At 32.7% G+C, this 27715-nt stretch overlaps 1 protein-coding gene across 1 annotated transcript in view; it reads left to right on the plus strand.

The window, feature by feature from the left end:
- Positions 1-651: 651 nt before the first annotated feature.
- Positions 652-27715, plus strand: part of LOC148281587 (tetratricopeptide repeat protein 39B-like) — a 77762-nt gene continuing 50698 nt past the window's right edge. The window contains exon 1 of the mRNA XM_088226493.1: positions 652-877. The gene's annotated coding sequence lies outside the window, so the exon portion shown is untranslated. The remainder of the gene's footprint in view (positions 878-27715) is intronic.

Genomic DNA, 27715 nt, shown 5'->3' on the forward strand with positions numbered 1-27715 from the left:
GATGTTGGTCACGACGAAACCGTCACTGGTTAAAAAATATAAATAAAAGTGGAATAAAACCATATACGTATTTTTATTATAATCAATAATTTCATTTTCGATAAAATCATGTAACAATAATTGTGTATTGGGTTGGAATCGCATATTGGGTTTTGTAAAAATATTTTCTGAACCTAAACTATTATTTTTTAAATAAAAGACTTGAAAGAATTTATTAAAAAGTGAGTAAATACCCTTTATTTATTTTACCAAGAATTGAAAATTGGTTCTAATACAAAATATTATTTAGATTCCCAGGATTCCAAGAAAAAATGGTGGTACTAATTATAGTTAATTATTTTATTATATACACGGCTTTATTCGATAAATTCGGGTAATATCGTTTTCATAGAATATTGATAAATAATTTTATGAGTCATTTCATTTTGCTGCTAATATAATAATTAAAGACAAAGCTTAAAAGCTTTGACTTGATACGATTTTCACAAAAAATAAATTATCCAACCGCTGAACCAACTATCAATAAATTACCAATTATAAATAAGAACTTTAGTTGAATATAACTTTAGTTTTTCTTTATTTTACATCTACAGCATCCACTAGCAACATTATTTTTTCTTCTGATTCTAACTTCTGATTGCTGATTCTGACAGTTGCTGGTTGATTTTTCTTCCATGTGTTTGTTTTTATTGGTGACGAATCGTGACAATCTCCAATCGCTGTCAGCTTGTGTTTTTCTGGCACAATTTGACGTTTTTTCAACACACTGATCAAATCGTGTTTTTATTGTTCAGTTTTAAAATTAGCGTATTTATAATGATTGAATACCGCGTTTGTTGTGTTTTCTAGTTTGGAGGATAGCTCACCGATATTATTCGTAAGTGAAAAGTGAAAGATCTTTGCACGGTTGTATTTATCTTTTGAAGCATGGCATTTTATAAAAATGAAATTGATGCGCTTTCACATGAATTGGATTTTGGTTTTACATCACGAGTCAGAAATATCTATCGATACATTTTATTTAAATATTTTTTTCTCCAATGTTTTACACTTCAAGCCCACACATAATAAATAATCACACATTTATTTATGTATTGTAATGTAGGTATGACCCAAATGTCGGCAAATTATTTTAGTAATTGAGTATGTCGTATTTTATGTATTTTACATAAAACGTTTCGATTTTATACAAGCGTGTTTAATTTTTTTTTGTTATATATAATTGATTAGACACCTAAAAAATAATATCTCCTAAACCTCTTAAAAAAATATATCTTTAAATAATTCTAATAATCTCATGTATTATGTATGTACAAAGTTCTGACTTATTACTTCAATAAAAAAATCAGCATATGGCTTTAAATGTTTGTTACCAATAAATAATCTCATATAATAATAAATTTATTTATTTATTTATATAATAATATATAAATAAATTGGAGCATGTATATAATACTCGGTTCACTAGTGTAGATTGACTAGCTCTCCCTAAATTCATAATAAATACGGGAAAAGAACACTAGAGTACAATATACAAAAAATGCATAATATGCTCCCATTAAAAAAAAAAACTTATTTTATTTTATTTTGGAAATCAACAGTTCTACATACATATTTATAGTAAACAAACAGATATAGTGTATAAACTCAGAACTAATAACAGATTTCCACAAAGTATACAAAGTTAGGAAAGAAAATATATTACATATTCAATAAATACATATAAGTTTATACATATAAAAATGTTATTTTCATGTACTCGTAAATATTTTTAAATAATAAAGGAATTTATCTGGCTCAATAGAAATACGTCTGCTGAAAATCTGGCTTTTAGAACGTGGTTTTTTATGTTGAAATTTTTTTGTGTTTATCTTTTTTAATAAGATAATTTTTTATTTTCGATGAACATGGGAGATATACTTTTCTTTTTTTCCATAGTAATAAGAATTTTTATATGTTATAGAATTTAAGAGATAAGATTATGTACATATATTAGAACTTAACTATTAGCACCTGCTGACGAACTGCATTTTATGCAGTTCAGTAGGACATGATCATTTATATTTTAATTTTTGTATACTTTTGATAAATAAAAAAATATACATTCTCCAGATAATATTTTAAGTTATATCAAAATCTTGGTGACCAATGTATTCGGTTGGATAAATTTAAAATGTCGCCGTGTGTTTACTCACGCCTCACGCCACAAGGTTTCGAGTTACGGAGCCGATGGCGTGCCACAAGCTTTGGAGATTACAAAATATTTTTGTTTTTTTTGACAACTTTTAGAATCGCACTTAGGTCATCTAATCATTCGGGGAGGCAGAGTGGATAGAACGCCATGTCTCTCTGTCTTTGCATGTATATTTCGCTTCCTTTACATTCATACATCTTCACATGTCTATCTTCAAGTATTTGTGCCATGCCTTTCTCAGTCTTCCTCGCATTCTGCATCCATTACCATTCGGATCGTAAATCATCTTGGCCGTTATTTTGATGTCCATTCGCTCCGCATGTCGAAACAACCGCCGCACTACTTTCTTGATATTGTCGATAATGCTAGTCTCAGCCTTACATTAGCACGGATCTCGACATTTGGGATCCCATCATAAATAGTTTTATCTCACATTCACCCGAGATATCGCATTTTACGCTCAGTTTGCTTGTTATTAATTTAAAATCAAATTTAATAATGTTTAAAATCAGTTTCTTAAATCGCCCATGAGATAGGTATAATATAACGCAGGAAAGATGGAATATCCTTAACAGATATTCACATTGTCATTAAAAGTAGTTACTACGCGCCATCGTTCTTGGACTTTGCAACAATGGTGATTAGACTATTAAAGGTAATAAACCAAAATCAGTGATCGAACATCCCATTTCCAAGATAAACAATAACGATTTTTCCGAGTACCTTAGCCTTGTACATGACACGCAATACAGGGTTCCAAATATATTAAAACATATATATATATATATATATATATAACATGAAAATGGCGCTATATAAGCAACAACAATTTCTTACATTTTGCGCAACATGGCGAAGCGTTGTTGTTTGTTGTGCCATTCAGAAAATTAGTAATTGTCTACAATAATGAAATCTTAATCTTTAAAATATTACATAATGATGAACTATTCGCCTTTGTTTAATCGCATGTAGTTTTATTAGATTAGATAAAAAATATGACATAAAAGGGAATAAGATGACGAAGCGAATTACATTGCAAGGTGATTGAAGTAATTAGGATCGTAATTTACGTGTGTAAAATTATTAATTTTTCTATTCATTAATAATCTTTCTGCAACCCACCACTTTTAAAACACTTCATTTTCATACAAACCTATCTGCTGTTTGACGATATAATCCACTTATGCATTCGGGTGATTTCTGTTTGAAACTTCTCTATTAAATTGAGACAATATTATTCCAAGTCGTACATTTCCATTTCCCACAAAATCCAAGTTGTACCGTATCTACTTATCATCGATAAAATCTTTACCTCTTTCTGTTATGAGGCCTTCGGGTTTTTGTGTCATTTTAGTATAAACAGGGCCGTAGCCAGACTTTGTCATCAGGGCCTCGATTATGAACGGTTATCTTCATCATTATATTCTGAGACGTTAAAAACTAATATCGATATTTATGTACGAAAGTATGTATGTTTGTATGAAAATTCAAAGTATCTTCGTCGGTAACCGGTAATTGAACATGTTTAGAAATACAAATTGTAAACATATTCCATTTTTCATACAGAAAACTTAATTTTACCTTGTAGATAAAATTGAAGATAAATTTTAACTTCCCATCATAATCGAGGCCCTGGGCTGGCTAAAAACTGACGAGGCATGCTGAAATTTTCCACATTTTGTACCGATTTTTTTTCGCCAGATATCGTTATGTATCGTGCAAGATTTTTTTCGTCATAAAAGACATTCGTTTTTTTGCCGAAACTACAATTATCTAAGTCCAATCGCGATATTTTTACGATTATTTTTGTTAAGTGTGCCATCCGCTAAAATATTCAACCATGGAACATCAGCATTACCGATATTGTTAACGACGCTTTGAAAGACCATGACCCGTATTCCAACGGGTTAAAATTTATCGTCAATTTTATCCCAAAGTCAAATTAAGTTTTCTGTATGAAAAATATAATATGTATACATTTTTTTTGTCTTAACATGTTCAATGACAGGTTACCGATTAATATAATTAAAATGTTAATGATAGTGTACACATTTCCATACATAAATATCGATTTTACTTTATACCGTCTCGATATGTACCGGAAGATAGCATTTATAATCGCGGCCCATGTCTCAAGTCAAATTATTTTGTGTCTCCGGAGATTAAAAATACGTATCATCAGCTGGTATGTATTTAGAGCATGCTGGAAGTTTGATTTATTTTTGATCAATGTATATTTAAAATGACTGCGAAATAGTCCACTTTCGTGATGATCTTCAATATCAAGCAAGGCTTATTACGGGAGTAAAAAAATATTCTCACATCTCACAACATCTTCGAGATTTGCACTGGTTAAAAAGCCCAGAGAGAATAAAATACAAGCTGTGCTGGACAGTATTCAAATCCCTTCATGAAATGGGTCCAAAATACCTATCGGACCTTTGTATTAGGGAAAATACATGTCAAAGAAAATCTACTCTTAGGTTAGCATTTGATTCAGGAAGAGGAAAACTTGTTGAAATCCGGCGATCCCCAAACACTTATTAAGAATCCCGAATCTAATTTTTTTATTCAAATTATATAGGAATCACGCCGAAATAACTAAGAAAAAATCACATTTACATAGCACAAAAAAATATAATATACATTAAAAAATATAACATAGCACAAAAGAATACAAAAAATAGTACTATACAATGTAGTATGTATATTTTCCAATATTAGTTATTGGTTGCATCTATCTATGTAAGTACACCAGTACCAAGATATATATGTATATGCAAGTTGTATATACAGGATGTTCCTTAAACCCTGTCACATCCGAAACCACGATGATCAGTATGAGCAAGAAGACATATTGACTAACATATTTTTAAAAAATGTTTTAAAAAAAGAAATGGTTGCTTACTTCTGCAGGGGAGAAACGAGGAGGGAGGAGGGGGGGTCTGATACACCGTCAACCGCACGGTCGCGCCCCACTCGCTTCTCCCCTGCAGAAGTAAGCAACCATTTGTTTTTTTTCAAATATTTAAATTTTTTAAATTTTCTTCGTTCTAAACACTTTTTTCAATGTGCTAACATGTCTTCTTGCCCATACTGATCATCGTGGTTTCGGATGTGACAGGGTTTAAAGAACACCCTGTATGTATGCCGTGGTATCGGTAAGGTATCGCTCCCGCAGGCAACATAGCAAGAAGCGACAACACGGCGGTCCACGATGTATGATATTTTTAAAAATTAATAAATAAAAAAACAAATGGCTCTTCTGCAAAGTTGCTACGAGTACATGTCGTTTGGTAACTTTTTCCTTTCCACCGTCGATATATACCGCGATTTGATAACTTGACAGCCAAAAATTTAATAACTTCTTCAACCGATTTGTTGTAACATCCATATCGTTTAAGAACGTCATCGTTAATCATCCAATCAATAAATTCATTAGATTATTTTTATCTCTAATGAAAACAAATGTTTATAATTATTAAAGTGAAAGTTCTGGCTAGTGGCTAGGGCAGGCTAAAAATCTTCCAGAGCAAGCAGAGCCAGCCCTGGCGTACCCCTGGCTACGGCCCTGAGTATAAATATGTAAACTTAGCAAAAAAATATACGAAATGAAGAAACAAAATATTTATAAATAAAATATTATGTATAAATTCTTGATATCTCATTATAGATAATAAATATGATTTATGTAGCGCAGTTTTTATTTTATTTTGTTTTTACATACATTAATACGTCTAGAAGGTTATACATAAAATAATTAGAAAATAAATATATCGTCTGCCTCGTGTTCAAATGGTCACCGCGTTTGCCTACTATGCAAGAGGTCTCGTGTTCAATTCCCGACATAGTTGACATGAAATATTTTTTGTGTTTTTACACTAGAATATTTCTTAGTCCCAGGACTGACACCTGAAGCGTAAGACTAATCTAATCTTACCCCCGTGTAACGAAAATGATCCAATTACCTTGCGGTTGGTGTACCAATGCAGTAATGATACTGCATATGAATGCACCATGATGTATGAATGATGAAAATATATATTAAAAAAAAAAAACTATTCATTATAAATTATTAGAACACAAAGACTTGTTCAAACAAACAATTGTATAATAAAGTAACATCACTGCATACCAAATTACAGTTTCTTTGGATACGTTCCAATGTATTATTAAAGGCGTTAGTTAAAATTAGTTCTAAATAACTGACAGTTTCTAGTCCTGTGATTTGGTAGACGAATGTTGATCTTATTAAATAATAATATATCGTCTAATATTGTCGAGTATTTCATACATATTTACAGTATAATTATGTTGTGTTTTATGATTCATATTTTCATGGTAATTCAGTAGTGTATACGAAGTTCATAATTATTTATATAAAAAAAAAAACAAACATAAAAAACAGGCGATGGCATCGTGTCGCCCCGTTTCTGCAGGGGTAGGCAGAGACGATGGAACGCCATATCACTCTGATGTTGCAGAGACCTCGGTTTCTCTGCATTAATACGAGTGCATCTTTTACGGACGCCGATTATTTCGACTTTTGACATGCCAATCTTCAATGAAAATATGTGTTTTTAACCCTTAACATACATAGGTACAGAGACACCGCTTATAGTGAATCAACTAGGAACGACCCATGCATTTGAACTTGCCCGACTCGCTAGAAAATCCGTGTTAGGTCGGGGTTAACTAATCTTTATATTTTTTCAAGAATGAACATTTCGGTAAGAAAGATTAATAATAATGATTTCAAAGAGAGTTTTGTCCTAGAGAGTCCGCAAATGGATAGTTTAAAGGATTATAAAGGAAGCTGAGGAATATGTCTCATACGTCAAAGTATGATGTATTGAAAATCTTATTTTTCTCTTTTCTTATATATTTTTTAATTTCATTTTTTAAATTTCCCTTTAAACTTTTGTTAAATCAAACTAAAACTATTGTGTGAAAGTACACTAATGTACAAAAAATAATATGCTTGACACTCCGAAACTGTGAACTCCGAAACTGTGAACTCCGAAACGGAACGGCCCATGGGCATAGGCCAGTAGGGGCTGCATACAGAAAAATAAATTATTTAAAATATTTGAAAATATACATTTTACAAGTATTTGCATTTATGAAAAGTGTGAATTTGGTAAACTTTGTACAATATTTATTTTTTGTTGATAGTAATAAAAATATTTAGTAAATAAAATGTTTTAAGTAATCACAATTAAAAATCCTAATACCTATACAAATAATCCTAATTAGCTTACAGATATTATTTTGCGATCAAATACCATAAAAAATGTACTCTCATAAAAATACGAAATTTTAAGTAGGTAGGTACTCTGCCGTCATAAGCAAATAGGCAGTTTTTTCTCAAAAATTCACAAAATGATTTAAATATGAGATAATGTTCTACAAGAAATTTGAAACCATTAGATGATATTATAGCAATGTTCTGTAAAAAAGTTATTTCATTACGAAAAACGATAAGTTTTTAAGCAATAACACTTTCTAGAGATCTATACGCAAAAACTCAGTCTAGATACGACACACAGGTTTTGTGCTTTAAAAACAATCGATATACTGCGTTTTAATTTAAGATTATTTGAGGTTTTTTTTTTAAATTAACATAAAATTGATAAATACTAAAAAGTGTCATGTCTCAAAATATGACCTTTGCAAATATCTGCCTTTTTTCTTATGACGGTAGTATTATATTAGAGCCGTAAAATATATCTAAGTTGAGTATGTGTATATTATATAAAATTAATTTATTCAAACGAAAAAAGGGGTAAAATGAGTCAAATGTGTTAGCAATACAAAAACGGTAATATAAATTAATATGATACTGGTTGGAAATAATTATTTTATTTATTTATAATACAGTAATGATTCAATTATTATTCTTGTGGTTCTTATAAGTATGTGTATTTTTTGTGTTCTTACACTAGAATATTTCATAGTCCCAGGACTGACACCTGAAGCGTAAGACTAATTATCTTACCCCCATGTAACAAAAATGATCAAATTACCTTGCGGTTGGTGAATCAATGCAGTATCATAATATGCACAATTTTGTCTTCAGATACATATCGCATATCCGATAAAATAGAGTCATATCTGAAAAAGTAGAATTGCCTTCCGGCAATTCTCCTGAGCCTTAAAACAAAATGAACACACTATCTTAAAACCATATGTTTTTCATTGATTTTTATGTATTCTTTTTACCCCTTAAAGCAATGCTAATGTGTCATTACATATACATATTTGGATTTGTCTTCTAAAAATCCTATAACATTTTTGAAAGATAATCTCGATTATCACAAAGAAAGTAGCTACAATATTACTGAGAATGGCAGCGTTTAAATAAGTGTCATTGTAGGTGTGTCAAATAGCCATCGAGCGTGTAAATTGTAAAGCTAGAATTTTGTAAAAGAAATAACACGAGATTAACAAATTACAACAGAGATGGAGTACATTTTAGAAAAGGGAATATAGAATTCTAGGCATTTACAAGGCTTATGACCTGCCGTTGGCTGGTTTAAGTGGCTACTTTACACGCTGTGTAACATTCACCATTTTGCCAAGTTCGGCCATTTTGAATGTTCAGTTAATTTTTGACAGCTGCTTTGCTGAAACAGAGGCATTGAGGGGATCCTGAGGGGTGGAGAGGAGGTGTTGGCCTCTGTCCATACGTCCTCCTCCCCCCTCCTTAATCTGCATAGAGTTTGTATTCCTTAGGAATATTTATAATAACTTTCCTCTATGCGCAGCTGACAGAGAGTCCCTCAGGACTCTATAACAGCTGCGGGTGGATGGTGGACTTAAGGGTCTCCCCTCAGCTGCTTTGCTTGCACGTGTTTTGGCTCGTCTTCGATTTTTGCCTATTCCAAAAAATAAAGCTACCTTGGACCGAAGCAACGTTTATCGATGGTAAAAAATGTCCTCAGAGAGCCGAGAAGATGTGAACGACGAAGAGCGTGCCGGACGCCCGAGCACGTCAACAACAGACGAAAACATTGATGAAGTGAGGAAAATAGTATTGGCCAATCGTCGAATCACCGTTAGAGAAGTTGCTGAGGACCTAAACATATCGATTGGCTCGTGCCATTCGGTTTTTACCAATGATTTGGTCATGAGACGGGTTGCCGCGAAATTTGTACCAAAATTGCTCAATTTCGACCAAAAACAGCATCGCAAAAACATTGCTCAGGAGCTGTTGGACTCTGTCAGCGACGACCCAAATTTGCTCCAGAGGGTCATAACGGGTGACGAATCATGGGTTTATGGTTATGACGTGGAAACCAAAGGTCAATCATCCCAATGGAAGCTGCAGCACGAGCCAAGACCGAAAAAAAACGTGTTAAGTTCGGTCGAATGTGAATATATTGCTTAGAGTTTTCTTTAATTTCAGGGGCGTGGTGCATTATGAGTTCTAGCCACAGGATAGAGCGGTCAATAAGGAATATTACCTGCAAGTTATGCGCAATTTGCGCTAAGCAATCTGCCAGAAACGCCCAGATTTGTGGAAGACCAAAAATTGGCTTTTGCACCATGATAACGCCCCTGTTCACACATCGTTGCTTGTGGGCGAATTTTTTGCCAAAATCAACCGCCAAAATCAGCCGCAGCCACCGTATTCCCCAGATCTGGCCCCCTGTGACTTTTTTTGTTCCCAAAACTGAAGAGGCCCATGAAAGAACGACGCTACGCTACGATTGAGGAGATGAAGACGGCATCGAAGGAGGAACTGAACAAGATCACAAAAAATGATTTTTTGATGTCAGCTTCGAGCATTGGAAAAAACGTTGGCACAAGTGTATTATAATTGGTGGGAACTACTTTGAAGGGGACAAAATAGATATTCATGAATAAATAAATATTTTTTGAAAAACACAAAATTCGCGATACTTTTTGAACAGACCTCGTACTTGTAATGCCGTATTAAACAGACTCGATGAACTCGGGAATATTTATTCCCACGTATCGGATATATTTAATGTAGGGTATTGTTTCTATGGAACAGACCGTTTGAACTTTTTTAAAGATGATGAATGGTAATTATACTTTTACTATAATTATTATATGAAACAGTAGCTTTGTGATTTTCTTGTTATATCTATTATTACTACTACTACTACTACTACTTTGACTATCACGCTATTTCCCAATAGGGTTAGGCAGAGTGAATGGACCGCCACACACGTCTATCCTGGCATACATTTCTAGCTGCTTCCACATTCATATATCTTGTCATACATGCCCTTCGGTTCTGCCTGCTTTTGACATGACCAGACTTAAGATTTTGGTTTATCTGATCATGCCACGACTTCCTTGGTCGTCCTCGCCTACGTTACCGTTCATTCTCGCCATAAATACCATCTCAGAGACCCTTTCTTAATCTTATTAATTATACCTGACTCAGATTTACAATCTGATTTCATCATTTGTAACCCTGTTATACATTGATTTCCCACACATTCGCCTAAGAAATCGCATTTAGACTCCATTCATTCGGCTTTCATCTTTCATCTACCAGTTCCATATTTCACTTCCATACCATAAGTGTTAAGACTAAAATTCCGTTGTGCACTGCCAGTTTAGCTTCGATTGACATATTTTTATTAGAAATTACTGTGATTAGTGTGCCGTTCATTTTGTTGCCCGCATTCACTCTCCATTTCTTTTTTTATTCGTTGTGGCCAGGCCGGTCACATTTGTGTGAGGCTTCTTCAAATTATGTAATTAAATAAAGTGTGAAAAAAAATATACAAATTAAAAAAATAAAATGATCTGTGAAGAACATATGTGAGAATAGAAGACAAATATTGTTTATACGTAAGGTGGAGGAATATGAAGCGCGTCCTAGCAAGGGTCTTTGTGTTTATGTACTAGTGTGAAAACATAAATAAAAGTGTATAATGATTGAGAGATAATATATCAATGCGATCAATGCTCAAAATTTCGTGTTCATTTTGGCGGGAACATAAAATAAGCGTGCGAAGTGCCCAGGGGGGGGGGGGGTGTAAAGAGGAGAATAGAGTGCCAGCGTTTGGAAAATAAGAGGAGAATAAGATAAGAAGATGAATGAACTATGTGATAGTATGAAGATAAAGGGTTTAGATGTTCTTTATAAAGGGTTTTTTAATTGGCGTGGGATGATTTTGACGGCCCGTGGCGGCCATTTTGTTTTGATGACATCTGTCAAATATTTTTTTTATTATTCAGTTACTTATGCCAAATCACCATGGCAACTTACACAATTGTACAGCACGTTCAAATGATACAATTTTATTATCAAAATGAGTGTTCGTTACTGCAAACGTTGCGCGCCTTGCCCATTTTACGGTAGACGTGGTGGCCCTTCACAGTAAACTCTTCAACGTTTGGTGGCTAAATTTGAGACGCCCGGTTCGGTAATCAATCAGCCAACACCGGTACGTTCAATGAACGCAAGATCGGCCGAGAACATTGACGCTGTCTGTGTAAGAGTACAGCAGAACCCGAGGCTGTCGATTCCTCGCCGTGCACATGAACTCGGCCTTTCGCAGACTTCAACTTGGCGAATATTGCGTCGGGACTTACAAGGTCCAACTGACCTAGGAGCTCAAAGTTCATGACCATAGACAACGCCGTTTGTTCGCTGACTGGGCTTCGAATCGTTTAGAAGACGACCCCAATTTTCGCCGAAAAATCATTTTTAGCGACGAGGCGCATTTTTAGATGAATGGCTGTGTTAACAAGTAAAATAGCCGTATATGAGATGACACCAACCTAAGCGAAGTTCACTAGGTGATAATGCATCCACAATGCATGAACGATTTGAGGGTAAGGTTATCTCTCGAGGTCGTGCGATTTGACCCCGATATACTTTTTCTTGTGGGGTTTCTTGAAGTCACAGGTCTATGCAAATAAACCACAATCGACCGATGCCCTAAATGTGAACATAACACAGGCCATTGCTCAAATTCAGCCGGATCTATGCGGAAGAGCTATTGAAAATTGGACCACTCGGATCCGTGCCACCGTAAGAAGCCAAGGCGGACATTTAAACGATGTCATATTTCAAACTTAATGGCACTTATGGGCCTTTCAAATAAAAAAAAAGAATTTCGTTAATACGTCACACACAACTTATTTTATTTTATTTCAACATCTGCCCGTCCTTATTGAAAAACCCTTTATAAGTGAGAGCATGAAAAGGGAGAGTGGTTCGCTGGAGCACAATGACACGCTTCTGCTGTGGTCTGGTGTTCCGGAATCAGAAAGAGCAAGTCAGTGTGTTGCGGCGATGCTCTCTCCTAGAACGGTAGAGTGTCTGAATAAGTATGAATTTGTTAGCGCCAGTCTCAGGCGGATCACCTAACTAGCGTTATATTGATTAACGGATATTCCCGTCAATTCGACAGTTGAAGATGTGAAGCGTGAGTTCTGGGAGAATGTAAGGGAAGTATGTGCGAAGAAAAAAATGAGTGAAAGAATAATTCTATCCGGTAATCTGAAAAGATGGGTGGGTACCTACTATGGATGTAAAATTACGTAATTTTACCAAAAGGCGCCCGGTAAAGTACCGATTTTTACGGTATTTTTCGGTAAGAAACGAATCTGACGTACTAATATTTATTTTTTAAAGATATTACAAATACGAGTAGCTTTGTTTTAGGACACTATACATGACTGCGAAAACCAGGTTTAGATCCATTGGGTGGTTGTCGAGATTTATTTTAAGTATGGGACGTTCAAGGTCATTCGGTATGTACTGTTTTTACTTTTTTTTTATAAAAAAGGTTATTATGTTTTGAAACTTAACTGGATCGGTGGACATAAAGTCCTTAGTAAAACCTTAAGTTTGTGACCTTGAACAACCACAGCTCATGCCGCGATTTGAAAAAATGGTGCTTAAAATCAGTTTTCTGTGTATAATTACGTCCCTGAAGGTTTTATAGAAAAAAATATATAAAAGTCTGAGAAAATAAAATTTACTTAAAAATCATAACAATTTTTTTTGGAGAATTAATACTTTCCGAGATACACGTTTGAACATCAAATAAATTCGATCAAAATAGCGCAATATCGGTATTTGCACTAACTTTTTACTAATTATTTGATAGTTGACTTACGAAGAGGCATCATCATTCCATGTCCGCTACCTAGTTGGAGCATATGGTGTTCACAAAGATCCTCCAGGCATCTCGGTCGGATGCCAGCTCCTGTGCATCCTCACAAGTCAGGTTCGCATCTCGTAGTTGTAACATGAACTACCAACTAAATTAGCAGCCGAAGTCTAAGACGCCGAGAACTTGATGCCTTGTTAAGCAGGCTAACCTGAAGTAGCATTATGTAAAATCAAATTGTTGATATTATAATGTACACTGTTTAAAGTATTTGTAATACCTACCACCTGTATATTTGTAAATTTCACTTACCCACTAATACAAATTATAAAACCTTGTTTCGATATACAAATGTATAGTGCGTGTAAGTAGATATGTTTGATATTTTTGGTAAAATGATGATATTAAAAAAAAAATTGAAACCCATTTTTCCAAAATATAACATAAAATATAAATTAATATTGATCTGTTATGACCAAAAGAGATGAAAATATGGTATTAGTATTCAAAAGAAAGATATTAAGGAAGATATTTGGTGCTGTCAACCAAAACGGAGTGTGGAGGAAACGGCTTAATCATGGATTAGAGGCGCTGTATGGCGAACCCAACATGCACAATTTATTAAAATAAGAAGATTACAATGGTTGGGTCATGTGCACAGAATGAATGATAACCGTACCCCAAAAAATATTCTTTATACCACTCCGGAAGGCAGACGAAGCAGAGGCAGACCAAAATTAAGATGGCTGGATAATGTGGAAAGTGACATTAAAGCGATTGGCCTGACGAACTGGAGGAGAGCCGCGGGATGCAGGGACAAATGGAGACAAATTCTGGAGGAGGCCAGGGCCCACAACGGGCTGTAGCGCCACTGATGATGATGATTATTTATGATTAGTCTGTGGTTAGCACGTTTGGCTACCACGCAGAAGGCTGCAGGTTCGATTTTCGACAAGGTCGAAATACAACATTTATTAACAAAGGAGTTTTATATATTTCAACATAGATGAACAACCTCTTTGGGGGAGGAATAATATGGAATTATTGGCATTTGCATAGCTTATGACAGCACCTATAACAGTAAAATATTGATCGCATCGTTTCGTGGAATGACGATGGTTTTCGTTAAAAACAAACACCATGAAGAGGATGGTGTGTCATCGGAAAGCGTCTGAATAACTAACTTTAAAAAAAATAGTTGAGAAATAATAATTGGCTAGTAATATTTGTTTTGTAAAACTATCTAAATACATAAATCGTCGGCCTCGTGGTGTAATGGTCAGCGCGTTTGCCTACCATGCAAGAGGTCTCGGGTTCGATTTCCGACATGATTGAAATGGAATATTTATTTAATAGGGTGGTTTCACACCAGAATATTTTATAGTCCCTGGACTGCTACCCAAAGCGTCAGACTGATCATCTTACCTTTATGTAACAAAAATGATTAAGATACGCTGCGATTGGTGTACCCTTGCAGTACCCTATGCACCTTGAGGTGCGGAAAGGGAATGATGATGATTATGATGCAAATAAATACTTTACACCACATAACATTTGAAGACGGAAGGGAAGAAACATGCTTAGTCAGTTTGTTTATGAGTTTGAGTTGAATATGCCAAATTTTAACTGCACGCACTATTATGTCACTCAAAAAACTTTTTAAACATTATCTGTCATCAACAAAGTGGTCAAAAAGTTTTGGATAAGGCGGAAGAAACACGATTAGTCAATAAGAAAAGTGAAAGAAAGTAAAAAATCTACAATTTACTAAGCATGTTTCTTCCGTCCAGTCTTCATTTTGTCCTGTTAACTAGATATATTATCATTGTCTCATTTCCTTTGATTATAACTGCAACCTATTTATTTATTTGACAATTATAGTCTGCATTACTTTACGGGTATTACTTTACCCATCGCGTAATGCAGACTGTAAATATAAGGTAGAATTTAGTGAATAGAAAGCAGATAGCTGCTGAACGGCCGATATGTACAGAAAAATAGGTCCATATTATCTGCAGAAGCCGCATTCATCAAGCGAATTGCCTTATTAATGGGTGAATTTTGCATTTGTACGGCTTCTGGGTGTGTAAAACAGTTCATGAGATCTCGCTCTAGTATTATTATTGGGAACATACAAACTGATCTCTTGCAGTATATTTTGATTATATATACTTCCAGAAATCAGCTTGTAGAAATTAATGTTTCCCAAGAAAAAATGGACGAGATTCGAGGGTGTTATAATCCAGCATCCCTCCTAGAAATAATGATGGATACAAGAATGTTTTTTCTTAAATTAAAGATACGAGTATCTCAAAAATCGATGTTGAACCTTATCTGTTACAGGGATGTGGTTTTTATTGTTTGTACATTCCATAATGTATTTTATAATGAACTTTTTATTGTTTATTTATTTATTTATTCATTCAAAATTACACTAGTTTAAATATTAATTAACTTATTATGGCTTTTTAGGCTATGCCCGTGTCAAGCCAAAATAAATAACAATAAAAATACGTAGTAAAATTAATAAGATCAAATTATAATGACATAGAATAACAATATAGAAAAAAAGGTAAATGTAATAAATAATAAAATTCCAAAGAATACAATGCAAAAAAGATAATCAGAAATAATTTTTAAAATATAAGATATACAAATTAGGAATCACACAATCAAATATACAAAATAATAGTATTATTAAAATCAACAAAATAATAGTAAAATTAAAAAAACTACTTTTAATTACTTATATTATATATGTAAATAAAATCAATATATTGCTGCTCTTACTATAATGTGTCATTGAATTACAAGATGTTTTTTAAATTGACCTAAATTTATTGTCTTATATTTCACTTAAAGATTCTTCTCATCGTTTCTTTGAATCCCTGAAAATAAATATGTGTATATTTATGTTTTTCCTTTTTTTTAAAAAACTGTTTAAAAACTGTTTAATCTATTTTATTTTATTTTTACATCTGAGCATGTTTTTCATTCTTAATTTCAATTCTTAATTTTTAATTACTCTTACAAATTTTCTTCATTTTTAATATTATTTCCATTTGTAAATACTCACTACAAACTACAAACTTTAATATATCTTTTTTTCACTTAAATTTTAATTTTTAAACAACTTTCATTTATGTTTTTCTTTTTCCTTCTCTTTTTTATACTTTCATAATTAACCTTACATATAATTGCTTTATAATACGGAAACTTCACTGGTCCATTAGAATGAAGTCTAATTGTGTAAAATATTAAACTTTGTAACTGTACTGTATGTTTCCTGAATAAAAGAAAATAAAATCAAAAATAGTAGTATTACAAAAAAACAAAATAAGAGTATCTTTGAAATCAACAAAAAAATAATATATATATATATATATATATAAAAGCATTATTGAAATGATAATTGAGATATATTTTCTAGAATCTCACTCAATACCATAGTAAGAAATATAAGAAATAGGAGCAATAAATCATATGCCAAATAATAGTACGTACTCAATTAAATTATACAAAAATACATCATGTAAAAGCCTTCTGGGCGTCTTATGCATAAAAAATAATAAGTATATCGATGTACAATGTATATTTCTAGTTCGTACCTGTATGGAAATATTTGGATTTACTCGTGATAAATATTTATTTATTTTATTTTATTCAGAAAACATACAGTCATACAAAATAAGTATTAAAAACAACATTTTTTTAAACAAAAAAAGACCAATTAAGTTTTCATAAATTAAAAAGATATAAACATTAAATGTGACAAAAAAATAAAAAATAAATAAGAATTTTAAGTGAGAAAATAATAATTGTTGACATTTGCGTTACATGGAGGTAATAAATTAAAATAAATCAAAATACCGAATGTACACTCCGAGCCATCCACGCACACACATGAACGCACATATAAAACATACACAAACATATACATTACATGCGGCACATATACATAGTATAAACCACTCAAGATGCACATTCAGCAACTATCCCAAATAATCGACCCCATGAAGAAATTTTCCGTACAAATGCAACGTGCAGTTAAAAATGTCTACATCAATACTGAGTCCGTTATAATTTCTACAGGTACGTCTAATGAATGAATTCGAGGTATAATTGTTTTTACAAGTTGGTACATAAAAAAGGGAATTTAATCTAGTATAGCGAAGAGGACAACGGAAACCAATATTTTGTAAAAGATACGGCGAATCAACTATATTATTGAGAATTTTGAAAAGAAAAATTAAATCATATGTAAGGCGCCTTTTTTGTAGTGATTCTATGTTAAAATTGATCAAAGATGCGCCGTAATCATTTTCAATGTTGCCAAAACGATATTCCAGGCTCCTTATAAATTTCTTTTGAATGTTTTCAATTTGATTAATATATACATTATATTGAGGGGACCATACTAATGAAGCGAATTCGAGTTGACTTCGCACATGAGTATAGTAAAGAAGTTTGAATGTATTTGGTGATGAGAATGGCTTGGAGATTCGTAAGATAAACCCTAGAAGTCTGTAAGCCTTATCTACTATTGTATTTATGTGATCTCTAAATATATTAATGATTAATAATAAATTATTGTTTTTATTCTGCACTCCGCATTTTTGAATGAACAAAATAATGGCGTATGCTTTGTTAGAAAAGACGAGGTCCGAATCGCGGCCACTTTCTAGAATTACTTTAAATGATGAAGAAATTGCTCTTTCAGATGAAGTGGGTGAAAGTAGATGTGACGTCACGCCGAACGGCGCCCAGGCAGATTTTGAGAGTCGACACACACATTAGTCAGCACTGAGTACATGCGAGGCTTTCCCCAGAAACGTACATATTAGTCCGGGTCGGTATTAACCTGCGACGGAACCATTAGCATTAGCATTGTAAACTAGTTTATAATAGCAATTTATAAATTAATTCATTCATTACGCCCTATCCGCACCAACGGCGCATAGGGTACTACATAAGTACTCCAATTGTAGCGTATCCGGATCAATTTTGTTACACGGAGGGTGAGGTGAGTCTTACGCTTCCAGGAACAATGTTATATTGCGATGTAGAACCACCTTTAAAATCAGTATTTCACGTCTTCTCTGCCAGGAATCGAACCTCAAGCATGGTAGGCGTACGCGCAAACCACCTCGCTACGAGATGAACTAATCTTCACTCTATTTTATTTTTTATTAGTAAATTCTAAACATTATTCGAAAAAGGAAAAAATGATCGCTTGTGTGTGTGTACGGGCCCGTTTCACACATATCATGCTAATTCACTCGGTCCGATAAAATTAAGGCTTGTGGATATTTATTTATTATTTTCTTTTTTGGTTTTATTTATTTAGTTTAGGTGGTCTCATAGTCAACTATTTCGTGTGTTTACTTACCTATTGATAAATTAAATAATTTAAAAAAAATAAGTATTAATTAATCCACTCTATGTTATTTCATTGTGCCGTGCTATGTTGAATGTTCGATGAAATTGGCAGATAGGAATTTGAGCTCTATTATTTAAATAATTTGGATTCATTTTCGTTCGTTAGAATTCGTTGAAGTGATCCGAAACTATAGGAATACACATGCGTCCTAAAGCGCGGTCTCTCAATAATTTATTCATTATTTTACATTGGACTGGCGCGACAGAGATAACGTTCTACAAAGTTAGTAGTCTCTTTCGTTTCTTGTGTAATTTATCATCTGTCAACGCGTATACGGAACGCGCTGTCAAACATTTTTAGGTTATATTTGTTCCTCCGGCTAAAATTCTATAGTTTTAAAAAGTATAAAATCAAAAATTCTGTAAACGCGCTGTGATTGCCCGTTTTTCATACTTCAATGACAACACGGGAAGTTCCATATTCGATTTTCAGTGAGTAGTAATTTTAAGATTGATGATAAAGTAATAACTTGTATTTAATTTTTTTAAAACTTTTATTTTATTGATATTTTTAAGATTTTTTAAAAATAATATTTTATGTAAACATTTATTATATTGTGTTACAAAAATGTTTAAAGAGAGAAATCCCTGCAAAAAAACTGCTTTTGCAGTTTGGCGGGAATTTAAAAAAAAAATTGTTTAGAATTTAAAAAAGAAAAATAAATTTAAAAAAAAACTAAAAAAAACTACTAATCGTTGAAATAGGGTACTAAATTTCGAATCGGGTCGTGGTCCCGTGGCTAGTGTCTCGGACCCACGGCTCAAAGATCCGTGGTTAGAATCCCACTCTACCCCAATTTGATTCCCATTTTCTAATAGTGAGTTATTTATAACTCGTTGAAAATGGCCCTCAAAATGAAATATTGGGGTATATAACAAGAACGCAAATATTTCTTTTTCTATTAATAAAAAATATAAAATAAATTGAGGGGAAAATACTTACGTTAAAAACGTTTTTTTATTGTTAAGTGATCTGCTGGAATTCCGTTTAATAAAATAATATATAATCTACGAAATTATGAAGAGAAATGACATAATTTGAATTTATCAACTTTGATTATCGGGAATCACTATTTACCGATACTAACCAATCAACGTACGCATTATGCACGACCAAGGGATAATTATATTTATAATAATATACATAGGCGTAAAATATATAACATAATAGGCGGCCTCCATGGTGTAGTGGTTAAGACGCTTGACTCACGCACGGAAGGTTCCGGGTTCGATTCCCGGTGAGTATAAAAAAATTTAAAATGTGATTTTTCTTAGGCCTGGATATTATGTGCTTTAATTCACCACTGTAACTTGCTTTCTGGTCAAACAGAAAGAATTGAGTATTTGGTTAGTATTTATTATAAGCAGATTGCCTATTTTGGTGACGACGAATAAATAGTAAAAAAAATCTATGAAAAAAAACGAAAAAATCTAAAATCGTTGGAATTTTGATCGAATTCGGTAGATCGGTTATTTTACCCAAAATCGGCAAATCTATCTACTACTTTTTAGAAAATAACATTTGATTTTTGTGTTCTCACCGGGAATCGATCCCGGAACCTTCCGTGCGTTAGTCAAGTGTTTTTTATTTATTTTTAAGACAGTCAACAGGCTTATGTAAGCCCTAATCGATTGGCATTAATGAGTTATACTTAATCTAAACAGTCATAAAATCGACTTAAATTTACAAAATTTATAATTAACAAAGGGCATAAATATGGCATAATCTAGGCGGAAATGGCAAGTGTGACATCGCGAGACAACACCGCTTGCTTCTTAAATGCCTGTCTCTGCTGTAGGAACACATCGACAGTAAAGTTTAGTGAGATTTCGTTCGCTGTTCTGGGGATCCTCGGCAGAGGGGAAAAGAATCCGATGTTGTTGTTTTATAATTTCCCACAACAAAGACAGGATTGCTCAGCAAGTTACGGCGAGGTACATTAAGGTTTATCTGAGAAGGATATCGCGGGCATCTATACAGTTAGATATGAATTTGTCTTAACCATTACACCATGGAGGCCGCCGGAATATTTCATATATTATTACTGTGTGGTTTTGGTAGCGTTATTCTGAGTGACAGATTTTTAAAATTTTTTTAAAAATAAATATTTGTGTTCTTATTATTTACCCACTTGTGCAAATTTTAGGGTCTAGTTTCAACGAGTTGTAAATAACTCACCATTGGGAAATGGGATTCAGGTTCGAACCTCGGACCCCTGATCCGTGAGTCCCCGACACCAGCCGCGGGACCGCAACCCGTAAGTAAGACCGAAAGACCAATTTTGCTTAAAGGCTGACTACCTTAGGCCTGAAATAACGACTAATATCGGCCCTTTAGGCCGACGGAATATAAAGGCTAGTTGTAAATAATTACGGTCATCAAAAATTTAAGAACAACCAAGAAAGTTTGACAGATGTCATATCTTAGTTTTTCTATTAATTTAAGCTATTCGATTTTAACCATTAGCATGGCTACAGCATTTTACATGGTTCACTTATAAACTAGCGTGCTGGTAATTTTTTTTATAGGAATCATTGTCATTACTAGTTTAGACAATAAACATGTGCATACGTATGTGAATGTTATAGAAAACTATCTCCATAATGACGTAAAAATAATAATTACATATTCTACTACAATATTTGTCTGAAAAATATAATAACATTACATAGTAGCAAAAGAAATGCTAAACTGTATACTTTTTTCGTAGTTATGCGAATAAAAACACATAATTTTATGTCTAAGTTGTCAAATAAATTATAACTTATGTACGTCAGCGACATCAGATAACATACAAAAAACAGATTATTATAAATTATTTATAGAAAATTTTCGATGACAAAAATATACTATTTAGAATCAAAATACATAATCGAAGGTAAGTCCATTCGAATATTTAATAGCCTTTGTTTATGTGTGCGCGACATAATGTTTTTAAATACAATAATCTTGTGTGCCTACTAACACAAACGAAATTTTTATGAATACTTGGTTCACCAACAGACACTAATGCATTTATATAGGTCATTAAACATTTGGACGCATTTTGAATATTTTTTTAGGTTTTTTACAATTTCCGAGTTTTTTTAGTAGGTACCTAAACTTGATTTAATGCAATCATTTTCGTCTTATAAAATTTCATTTATTTAATTTACTAGTCAACAAACACTGTTTTACCATGTTAGAATAGAAAATTCGCCACGAAACATATAATATGTATTTGTGTGGATTTTGACGATGCGCGTGAAATGGTTCTTTCTCGCAACATTATAAGACTGAAGTTATGGGCCTATTTCACAACATGGCAAAATTCACACGGCACTAAACACTAACAGGATGGATTAATATTTATCGGATTTTTTGTTTTCGTTATGTTTATTTTTATTTAATGCCAGGCAAACGCAATAACCAACCAAACCAAAAGAATAGATCAATTTAAAAAACATAATAATTTAATAAAATATGCCGCTTGGATTTGAACGATATGTGTAAAATAGGCCAGAGTCTATCAAAATACAGAAGAAACCAAAATGGGCGCCACTTAAATGGGCACTACTGCAATTACCATTACGCCATTTCCGTAGGTGTAGGCAGAGAGCGTGGACCGCCACGCACGTATACATATACATGTTGCCCTTATACATGTTGTCATACGTGCCCTTTTGGTTTAGTCTGATTTCGACATGACCAGACTTAAGATTTTGGTTTATCTGATTATGCCACGTCTTTCTTAGTCATCCTCGTCCCAAGTTACTATTCATTCTCGCCATATATATCTGTTTTATCATTATTTCATCATCCATTCGTTCTACGCGACCAAACCATCTCAGTGACCCTTCTTAATTTTATCAACTATACTTGTCTTAGATTTGCACGTAGAAATATGTTCAAATGAAAATACTACAAATATTAAAACACGTAGTGAAATTTCGATACTTTTTAATGTATGATTTTGTAAAAAAATCCGTAAAACATAGATCCGCAAAAAAAAAATTGCAATATGGATGCTCAGTGATCTTAAAATTACAATTGCATTTACCTTTGCAATCTTTTATTCGGGACATATTTAAACTGCCTTTATTTTTAAGTAATGCAACATATCACACACCTTTGACCTGCGTGTGTCGGTAATATAACATATACTGCCGAAAAAACAAAATCGACATATTTCATGATACTCTCCCAACTTCTGCAAATAGAATTGTATTGTACAAGAATGTAATTCCATATATTTTGTGTAATTCTATAATTATTGAAGTTATACCTATATGCGTGTGCAATTGTATCGACGAATACCTTCGAATTGTATGTCTTCTATTATGTATCTTTGTTGAAATACCTTATAAAATAAAAAACACAATGATGAAAACCGACGCAGTAAAATAAAAATCCGTTCCTACCGATTCAATACAATCATCTCAGCAGTTCTAAACGCCTTTTTTTAAATTTTTTTTTTGTTTTTTTACAATATACATAAGAGGCAAAACAGAGTATTCAAAAATTTAAGCATTAGTACGTAGCAATGAATTACATATCAATAGTAAAAATAGTAAACAAAAAAATCCTACAAAGTCTATCCATCGAGTCTTTCGGCTTTGCACTCTTCCGAATAACGTTGAAAAACGTTAAAAATTACCTTTCTGATGCCACTTTTTATTGTTTTATTCATGTTGATGATAGTTTTTAGTAAAACCTAGAAAAGAATGCCAATTTAAATACAATATCACTTAAGATCTTGTGTACGCCAACGTAAAATGACGTAATATGATTTGACGATGAGGAAATTCAGTGGTTTTTATGCAAGTTTTTATTTAATTTATTTGTAAGCATCGTATTATCGGCGCTATGATTTTTTTAAGTTTTGTTTTTCTGAAATAACTCCGCGTGTGACGCCTAAAGTTCTCTTCCGTTTCTTCTCGGTCAGTTCTTCCGATTGGTCCGTTGATGGTGAGTAAACTGGAAATCTTACACAACTCTCTTATCATTGGTTGATTCATACGAACTAGTAAAGTTGTTCAAAGTAGTTGGTTTTTATTTTAATATTTTTTTCGTACATTTTCAATAAACTTCTACTCCTATTTTTACCGCGCGTAAGAAAACCTTTTTTGTATCCAATTTCCCGTAGGGCTGAAGTTCCTTATTAAATTGGCGTTATAGTTTTGGATCCTCGTGTTGCATAACAACACATTATTGAACTTGTTACACAAATATGGAGTGTCTGTTCAAAGATGTAGTACCTATTTACATTTTTCAATTTCTCTTTTTCCGTTTTCGTTAAAATCTTTTTAATCTTACCCATTTCTGGTCTCGAAAATTTCCTAAAGTTGATCTCCACAGAAAAATATCAACTTTTGGAACATTCTGAGATCAAATTTGGGTAAAAAATGAAAAGATTTTAACTAAATAGAAAAAGAAATATAGAAAACTCTAAACGGCCACTGTTGAACAGAGACTCTTAAAAAATATTGGTGTCTATCTATCTCTTATAGCAGTGTTGTCCAACCGGTAGTTCGCGGGCACCTGGTAGCTCGCGACTTATATTTTAGGCGCCCGAAAACAAAAAGATGTACAGAAGAATACTTAATATTGAATTGCTAAGTTAATTAATTACACTCCGTAGTGATATTGTACTAAAACGTACTGTTAACGAAAACGATGCAGTTTTTAAGATCACGGACCCAATCATAAAAACATACTCAACTGTGCACTAATTGTCAAATCGTTTATTGGGTCAACCTATTTATGTTAATATGCTTTCTCCCAATTAAAACAATAAATTAAAAAAATAACAAAAAAACAAATACAGAAACATGTTAACTGACGAGCATGTAAAAAACAAGATGATTTTGGCATGCAAATCAGAGCAACCGGATTTTCGGAAGTTATCTGAAAATGTAAATAGTCAAATATCACATTAATTTATTTTTTTTCTGTATGTTTTCCGTATATAAAATGATTGTGCTTTATTACGAAGTTTCTTTTATTTTACCTAACTGTATAAATTTATTTTATTCATAATATTAAGTACATTCATAAATATCAGTTAGTAGAATACATAATGTAGGAAAAGTAAAACGAGCCTTGAGCAGTTAAGATTGAAGTTAAACTAGGCGGTGCCCGCGACGATGGCAATGGTTTCAAAGTAGCTCTTGGTGCAAATTCGGTTGGACACCACTGTCTTATAGAATTCATTAGCAGCATCAAATTCATTGATCTGTTGCTTTGTAGCAATACCTGCTATTTTGCGGAAGTGATATAAAGTTTAATGACCCGTCATAAAGATGTGCATAAATCGAATCTGCTGGAACAAACAGTATGCGCCACAATCTTTTCTCATCGCACGAAACGTAATCCAACAAAACTTCCAATTTCTCTTTTTAGTACGTATTCAAACGCGCACATTTACTATCGTTGCATAAAATACCAACGCAATCATATTATTATACAACGGTGCTATTTTTTAATTGTTTGCTTAGTGGTGTAGTGGTTGGTGCTTAGATTTAATAGCCGTTTACATGTGGACAATACAATAGATACGACATTGTCTTGTCCGAGCTCCGTGATCAGCCTCGAACGCGCGGGACAGGACACTGGGCAATACGAAAATTGAGTTGTAAAATATCAAACAAAAAAGTGAGTTGGATTCCCGCTAACCGGAAATCTATCAATAGTTTTTTATTCGGAAGAACTAGTGACGTCGCTCAAAGTAGTTCGTTTTTATCGAAAACTTTTTTTTTCATAAATTTTAAAGAATCTTCGCTGTACAATTGAATGCTTTAATTTTTACCGCGCGTAAGAAACCATTTTTTACATTCGATTTTCCGTAGCACTGAACTTTCTCATTTTATCCGATTACTTTTTAAAAATACTTTTTATTTTTTTATTCAATGTACAAAATATGCACTCGACATAATTGTACTTCCATGAGTTTGCAAACTCATTTTGGGACAGTTACTGTAAGGAAATTAATTTATTTATGTATTTCACAGTTTAAAAATGTACAGAGTTTCTTTGTTTCTGGTCCCGACTAGCTAGGAAATTCCTGTGTTTAGGAAGGACCTTATTTTTTACATGTGTTTTTTTATTTATTTCATTAAATGATGCTAAATAAATTCAAAGAATAATAATAACATTAGAAAAAATCAATATAAATATAAATTAGAAAACATGCAGGTGATAATAATAAAAATTGAAACATGAAAATAAATTAGAAAATATGCCATTAATAATAAAAATTGAAGCATAAATACACATTATAAAATATAACATTAGTAATAAAGAAATTTAACAAAAATATAAATTGGAAAACATACCGATAATAATAAAAATTGAAGCATAAATATCAATTTGAAAATATATCCTTAATAATTAAAAATTGAAGAACAAAAATAAATTACAGAATATACCATTTATAATTAAAAAATTAAAGATACGTGTAAATACTAGTATTAATAAGAACAATAAAACATATGTAAATGAATAAACATAAAAAGTAAAAATAAAATTTACATAAAACAATAGGGAAATATCACATACTACGAATACCGATAAGAAACATGTGAAATGGATTTAGGAAAATTAATTGTCTTTTCAAAATCAATAGCGGAGAAATGTTTTAATACATATATTTTAAAATAAAATTGTTAAATACATATGTTTATGAAAACGCGACTTGTTTGGCCTTGACGATTGTGACGTGACAATGTTCTATTTAAAATTAATCTGTCACAGAGTTCAAAATTTAACCGTATCGTGACGTATTAGAGGAATGGCCAATGAGCCGTTTCCCCGGGAATTTAAAATTAATATTTAATTTAATTTTTTGCTGCTATTTTTTTTTACTAGGCAGTATTTTATAGACCCTTATTAATTTAAAATTGTAAAAAAATGTGATATTTTCCTATTAATTAGATTAAGATATAATCACAAATATTTAGATAGGTAAACTCGTATAATAGATTTTAATATGAACAAAATATACAGGGTGTTCTTTAAACCCTGTCACATCCGAACCCACGATGATCAGTATGGGCAAGAAGACATATTGGCACATCAAAATTAATTTTTAGAACAAATCAAATTTTAAAATTAAATATAAAAAAAATAATGGTTGATCACTTCTGTAGGGGAGATGCAAGGGGGGGCACGGCCGCGCTGTTGGTGGTGTATCAGACTCCCCCCTCTCCCCTCCCGTTTCTCCCCTGCAAAAGTAAGAAACCATTTGTTTTTTTAATATTAAAAAAAAAAACTTTCTAAAATTAATTTTAATGTGCCAATATGTCTTCTTGCTCATACTGATCATCGTGGTTTCGGATGTGACAGGGTTTAAAGAACACCTGTATAGTTGACCAACCAACCTGGGAAATTTATTTTTTAATTTTTATTAGTAGTTTTCATATTAACGTTTGCATTTTTAATACTATTGGTATTTATTTTCGGATCATTTATTGAAAAAAACGCATGTAACAAAAACGGTTCTCCCTAAACACATGAAATTCCTAGCTAGTCAGCCCGATACAAAGATCCTCTGTATTTTGTAAAAACATTCGAATATTTTTAAAAAAAAACATTGTGGCCGGAAAACAAGATGACACTTTATTATTATTGCTAGGAGGTACCGTTTTTACTTAATTTAAAATTAGTTTTTTGTATAGGCTCGCTCCGTAAAACATGGTTTTTGCCCTATAAATATTTTAGCTTAATGTCATTGAGAAGTGACGATTCATAACGAGTTCAAATGAAAATAAATAAATTCCTATACATTTTAAACCATAAAAAAATCCACACGGCGCGATAAAATAACAGATGTATATTTATTATGATTTTAATCTTTTTTTATAATTTTTATTTATTTAATAGCATGCCATCACACTAACCGGTACACCGTGAGGCCGACAAATCTCCACTCGATTTCCTTTTGACGGATTTTTACCTGTGAGTAGCCATCGAGTGGAAAACACTCGTTCTGGGTTC

This window comes from Micrasema longulum, unplaced genomic scaffold (assembly GCF_059751315.1).
Source record: "Micrasema longulum isolate JH-2025_06_02 unplaced genomic scaffold, ASM5975131v1 h1tg000435l, whole genome shotgun sequence".
Taxonomy (NCBI): domain Eukaryota; kingdom Metazoa; phylum Arthropoda; class Insecta; order Trichoptera; family Brachycentridae; genus Micrasema; species Micrasema longulum.